Here is a 6,512-nt window from a genome sequence, read left to right as displayed (position 1 = left end):
CGTTCGTAGATGAGGAGTCTGAAGTCAAGGCTTCCCAACTCACAGGGAGTGGGCAGCTGTGTGCTGGGACCCCAAATTCAGGATTCTTCCCATTGGCGTGGTGCCCCCTTCTGGTCCCGGTCCCCCCTGGCAGTTTTACTGCTGCAGTTCTGTCAAGCTCCCCATCCCCACCCAAACTCCCGCCTCTGTTATCACCGGAGCAGCTACTTACTGTTTGGGACCGGAGCTTCCACTCTCGGTTCAGCCTGCTGGACATGGCCTTTTATAGCCAGGCGCTCTTCTTTGGACTTCCCTCGGAGGACGGGACGAGGGCAGAGAGGTTGGGCATGGCATGTGTGCCCTTTGAGCCTCGGTTTTATAAACACACAGCGCCTGCTCCGCAGGGAGCAGGGCTGTTTATACAGGGAGATTCAAGGAGTGGAAAACCAACTCTGGGGGAAGCCGGGGCGCTGTTAATCTGCACTTGGACAGGTCAGCTGCCAAAAGATCACGTCCCAGAGGGAGAACTGGGAAAGCCCAGCACCCAGCAGCACCTTGCAGGTGCAGCACCCCCCGCACCTGAGGTTTCCCCCAGGGACCCAAGGACAAAGCCTTGTACAGCTGTCAACAGATTGCAGGCCTGGGCAGACCACGGGCCTGACAGTGGGCGGAGGTTTACATAGATGAAGACACAGGCCTGCCTACCCTGGGCTGGAGGGCAGCCCCCCCTCACACCAAGAACTGACTCAGACCCTGCACACACCGGCCGCTCACTTGCCCATAAACTTAGACGAGGGAGAGGAAGGCGACTCTTCTGACTGAGGAGTTTCAAAGGCAACAAAGCACACTGCCTGAGTCCGGCTCGGTGGATCTTTAAAGTGTGTGTTGATTGCAACCACCAGCCATCTGCCACTTTGCTAGGTTTCGATGGCTTGCATGTCGCCGGGATGCAGGAAGCTGGGCTACCAGCATGTCAAGCAGGGCTAGTGTTGGAAGACAAGACTGAGGGTCCTCAAAAAGCACCGTGGCTGAGCTCAGGGACCTGGGGACAATAGCGCTTGTGGAGATGGGCTGGGCTGGGACAACGATGTCTTCTGCCATTCATGGAGTTGCTCTGAGTTGGAGCTAACTTAATGGCAGCTAAGAACACCGTGCACGTGTAAGGGAGTCAGCGCGTGGGAGGAAGGAGAGGTGGGAGTTGTTCACCCTCCTGGTGGTGATGGGCAATGCGTGTGTGTCTCTCCCAAGGTCCTGTGGCCTCTCCAGTAGCCTCTTCCTCACATGCAAAGTTTGTTGTTGTTTGTTTTTTGAGATCCTCACAGTAGCTCCTCCTCTTGCTCCTTCAGCCCCGAGGGAAGAGCTTGGAGCTGCTGAGCCCTGGGTGTGGAACATCCTTCCTTATCAATATCATTTATTTATTTTTCTTTTTAAATTGATTTAAAGCATTTTATTGGGGGCTTGTACAACTCTTATCACAATCCATACATCAGTGGAATCAGGCATGTTTGTACATAGGTTGGCCTCCCTCCCATCTAGATATTTGCTTTCTATTGAGCCCTTGGTGTCAGCTCTTTTTTAATCTTTATAAACGCTGCTTAAACAAACACTTCAAGTAGGCATATGCTCCTCCAGCCCTGGGTGCGATACCCTCCTTCCATATCTTTATAAACGTCGCTTCAATAATCTCATCCCTTAGGCCATCTGCTTAGCACAGGGGCCCAGTTGCATGTAGCTGATCATGGGAATCCCCAGAGAGCAGTGTTGAACTTCCCAATAGGAAAGGTCAGGCAGGCTAACTATGCTTCCTTGTTCTTCCGTGGCGAGCAAGTTCATGTGGCTTTCACATCTTTGCGGCGAAGAGGTGATGACAAACACGGAACCAGTTCACTACAGATGATCTGGTACCTTGCCCACTGGGGACTCTCTCCCTGTCAGAGGTGGTGAACTTCAAAAGAGGCTTTGATTCTGCAGGAAGCGTTCTGCGGGGGTGGGAGAATGACAGGTGCCGGACACACTTAGTAGCAAGATCTTTGATGTGATGGGGGGTGGGGGAAGTAACATTGTTCATTCCACACTAGGAAGCCAACCCAAGTCCGCCTGTGCTCACCTTGCTTCTTGGGAGCTGCACATTGCCTGAGGGGGAATGATTCAGTGACTCAGAGACTTGGGGTTCCTGGGGTGTCTTCCTCTCCTGACTCTATCGCTAGTCCAGGTGAAAAGTTCACCCTTCTTCATCTCTCCCAGTCAGGAGTTCATCCTTATCAGCCTCTTCTCTGGAGGTAGCGGGGTTGTGCAGTTCTTAGATTTTTGGGGTTCCTACCCATACTAATTCCAGCCAACCCATTCTGTGACTTGGCTATAGTTACTGTCACCTGCTTATCAAAGGGACTTTCAGCTGCTCTGTGGGTTCCATCATCAGCGCTCTCCTGGGTCCAGTCAGAGAGGTCGGTGGAGGGTCCCAGCATCACCTTACTTGAGTAGCCCACAAGGTTCCGTCGGATGAGCTTCCACCCCACAGGGCAGAGCTGAAGAGAAAGGGATGGTTATAGGTTTCTCATACATGAAGCAGAACTTGTTCTTGAGCTGCTTCCAGGCTATGTGCCAAGGGTGGGAGGCTGTCACTCTGGCCTCAAGGACTCACAAAGGCAGACTTACCCAATGTAAGGAAGAAATGCTCCAAAGACCAGGATTATTAGGAGATTAGGATAAAGTAGGGTTTTGATGGTGTATATGTGTGTGTGTGTGTGTGTGTGAAACACTTCTTGTTTCACCTGAATGACATTACAACGTGGAGGGAAAGAGATGGCAGTCAAGCATCAGGGAATGGTTGGCTGAGATCAGTTTTGGAAACTGTGAGATGGAAATAAGATGCCACCTACCTTTCTATTCCGGAAAGAATCACCCCAAAGGAGTGGAACCTTAAAAAAAAAAAAAAGAAAAAAAAGACAATCCACCCAAGGGGCAGAGTATCACTCAAGTGAATAAGAACGACCTTGAACAAACACACCAGGGTCGTTAGACTCTCAGAGACAAGGCGTTGAGCTCCAGGACTATAAGAAGGGACTAAGATGAGTGTTCACAGGGCAGTGATCTGACTCAAGCTCTAAGCTGTCAAAGAGATAAAGTGAGTTCCCCCGTCCTCCCATTTTGTAGTTGAGATAATGGAGGCCCAGAGCGGTTAAAAGGCTTAGGTTAAATGTAGATGGAAGAGTCAGTCCCTGATCTCAGAGCTCCACCTGTGATTTGGTTTGCTGATAGGCAAAATGGGTAGAATCTTGGCTGACTTGGGATCCCGGGCCTTGCTCAAGAGGGGTGGGAAGCTGTGCCACCAGTCACCAGTAGATGGACACAGACTCACAGGTGTCCCTGAGCAGTCCAGAGCCTGTCCAGGGCCCATGGCAGGCCAGCTGGGACCCAGCCTACAGCCTAGGGTGTGGGGCCTCCCAGTTCCCCTCTCCTCTGTCTGGAGGCCACGGAGAAGGCTCTGCCAGCTGTCTGCTGTGGGAGGGAAATGAAGGCCGGCACCTGTGGGAAATGGCCTTCTCCGGCCACATGGTCCAGGAGCGGGTCAGGCCTCAGGAGCTCGTCCAGCTGGCGCAGCCGCTCCCTAGGGGTTGGGGTGACTTAGTGCTTCCTTCCATACTCTAACCTGGGGCCCGTTGAAGCTGCAAATTTCTCCCTTCTTCATGTATCTGGCCCTTGTGCGACGACCATCGCTACCTGCCTGGAGGTGGTTCCACGCCCACCTGCAAATCAGCTTCTTACAGCCCTCCCCCCTCCTTGCTGGCAGGTACGTGATGACTGTTTGTGTCTTAGCTCTCATTCATGTTTATGGGGCTACTATGCACCCCATGTTCTTCCTGCTCCGAGGGCACAATCGTGAACAACAATGACAATACCCTCCTCCCCTGCCCTTGGATGAACCCTCCTTTGGGACCTAGGTCCTGCCTCATCTACGCAACGGGGAACAGACCTAGACATGATGGAAGTGCGAAGGGGAAGAGCCGCGCGTGTGTGTGGGGGGGAGGGGGGCGGGGTAGTATGCAGGCTTCGTCACTGGGGCTTTGTCTGAAGAGGGTAACTGGATGGGTCCAAGTGGAAAAGGCTCTTCTTAGCGGCAGTGAATGTGGTTGCCGACTGGCCAGTCTCCCTTTGGCTCCTCCTTCAAGGCCCCCCCCTTACATGCTCAGTGGAATGCCCCAGCCTTCACCCTTGGCCCTGTGTCCTCCACACAGGCAGTTCCCCCTGGCAGAGGTGTCCTCTGCTTCTCTTCACCTCCACGAGCTTCCCTCTCTCTAAATCCTCCACACTCATGCTCCTCTCTCGGTCCTCCCTCTTGGTGGCGCAGTGCTTACACCCTGGGCTCCTAACCACAAAGGTGAGCGGTTTGAAGCCACCAGCTGCTCCATGGAGCAGAGATGTGGTGGTCCGCTTCTGTAAAGGGTCAGCGGAAGCCTGTTGCCCCTCCCTCCCCCCCAAGTCAGTTCCAACTCACAGTGACTGTCACGGCCAGAGTAAAATTGTCCCCCAGGGTTTCTAAGGCTGCGATCTTTACAGGAGCAGGCAGCCACGTCTTTCTCCCGCGGAGCCGCTGAGGGGGTTGAACTCTCCGACTTCTAGTTTGCAGTCAAGTGCTTAACCATGGTGCCACGAGGACACCTTCCGGGGAAGACCTTGGCCTTGGCAATACCATGGCTTGTTCTACTCTGTCCCGTGAGTCAGACTGACTTGCCGGGGCTGGTTTGGCTTTGGGTTCTGTTCTTCCCTGCGTATTCCCCCATCCCCACCCGAGAGCCACCCCCCTCAGCTCTCGCCCGCCTGCGGACTCCACACTGCTGGACCCAGATCACAACCTCCACGTTTCTTCAGACCGCAGTCCAGCCACAACTCCCTCCTTGCTGAAACCTTCTCGGTGCCTGGAGTATTTGCCCTGGCCACATCGAGCACCTGAGGAGACCAGGGTCTGAGTACCAAAGACCACAACGAAGGGAAAGCTCTGCCTCAAAAACTGGCAACGGAGCGAGGTGATCAGCCACGTGAAAATACAGTCCACGAACTCTCAGAGGCACCTGCCCAGCGAGCCCTGGACGACCGAGGCCTGCTGATATCACAGGTGGTGCAGGATGAATTCAGTGGATCTCCTGTGGTTCCTTACACCTGTGGACTTGACCAGAACCCTAGGGGAACTGTCGTCCTCCCCCAGAGGGGCCAACGATAGCCCCAAACTCCCATCTCTCTAGGGGCGTGTGTTGGCTCAAGGTCATGGCTGGCCAAGGTCTATGATGGCCATCTTAGAATATGCTGTCCTTGGCCTTCCTTGAAGTTTCCTCCAGCTGCATAGCTGAGAAAGGGGTGGGGAAGGAGAAGACCTCTCCTACTCCAGCTCTGGTCTCCATCAGCTGTCACCCCTGCCCTGGAGCGTGTGACTGCCAGCCACTACACTGGTGGTTGGGCATCAGGCCACCTGAGGCTCAGGTCAGTGCATTGGCTGAATGCTCATGGCATGGTCAATAGCCTTGAAGGACCCTCCCCCGGTCCCTGTTATTAGACTCCTCCCTCCTTGGCTATATGCTTTTCTCAGATTTCCCCACTTGAAACTTGTTCCCCCAAGTCGTTGTCCATAGCTGAGGAGCCGGGCACAGCATAGGCTGCCCTGGACCAGGGAGATGGACCCTCACCCGTGGCCAACCTGCCATGCCACTCCATGATGTTTTGGCCTGGCTCACTGTCATTGCATGGTCCTTGTCACCACTAGCCTGCCTCTCCACAAGGATTCCCTTCTCCTGGGGGCGCTCTCAGCCTCCAGTCTCACAAGGACTCTTGTCTGCCAGTTTTGTCCCGAACCAAGTCCTCGGTGTAGGCTTCTGTGACCTGCTTCTCTCTTCTGGGCTCTCAGGACAAACCCTGATCTTTGCGACCATCAGGCAGCACGAGGGGGTTTATGGAAGGGTTTATGGTCTGCTTACTATGTGCGCTCCTTGAAGGGGCAGAGTTGATGTCATTTGTCCTGCTCTCAGCCCAGGGACTGGTACAAAGCTGGTGCTTGATGTGGTTTCAGAATCAACATTGCATCGAGCTCTTTGGCCAGTAGGTTCTGCCTTCCACCAGCTGTAGGTTCCAAGCCAGGGATAGGCAAAATGCTGTCACTTGTCAATTTCAGCCTCTGCTCGGAGCTCCCTTCTCCCCTCTTGGTGTCTCCCACCTAAGGACCTTGGTGTCCCCTGCTGTCAGCATCATCTTGCTCACCTTCATCCTGGGCGCTGCATGTGGAGCACTTCACTACGGTGGCTTATGTCACCCTCACGGCTGCCTTCTGGGAACAGTGTGAGGTGCGCCCCACCCTCAAGCAGGAAGACTCAGCCACCGTGTAGTGTGTCACCACTGGTTAGAAACAGAAGCCAGGGTGAAATATGAGGGCTGGTGACCGGGAGGAGGGATATTTCAGGAGGTGATGATTTCTGGGTCCCTTAATGTCCTAAGGGATAATAATGGATGAGGTTGGACTCCCTTCTCTTCAGACTGTGTGTGTGTTG

The sequence above is a fragment of the Tenrec ecaudatus genome, chromosome 16 (genome assembly GCF_050624435.1).
Source record: "Tenrec ecaudatus isolate mTenEca1 chromosome 16, mTenEca1.hap1, whole genome shotgun sequence".
Lineage (NCBI taxonomy): Eukaryota > Metazoa > Chordata > Mammalia > Afrosoricida > Tenrecidae > Tenrec > Tenrec ecaudatus.
This window is presented reverse-complemented; position numbering follows the sequence as displayed.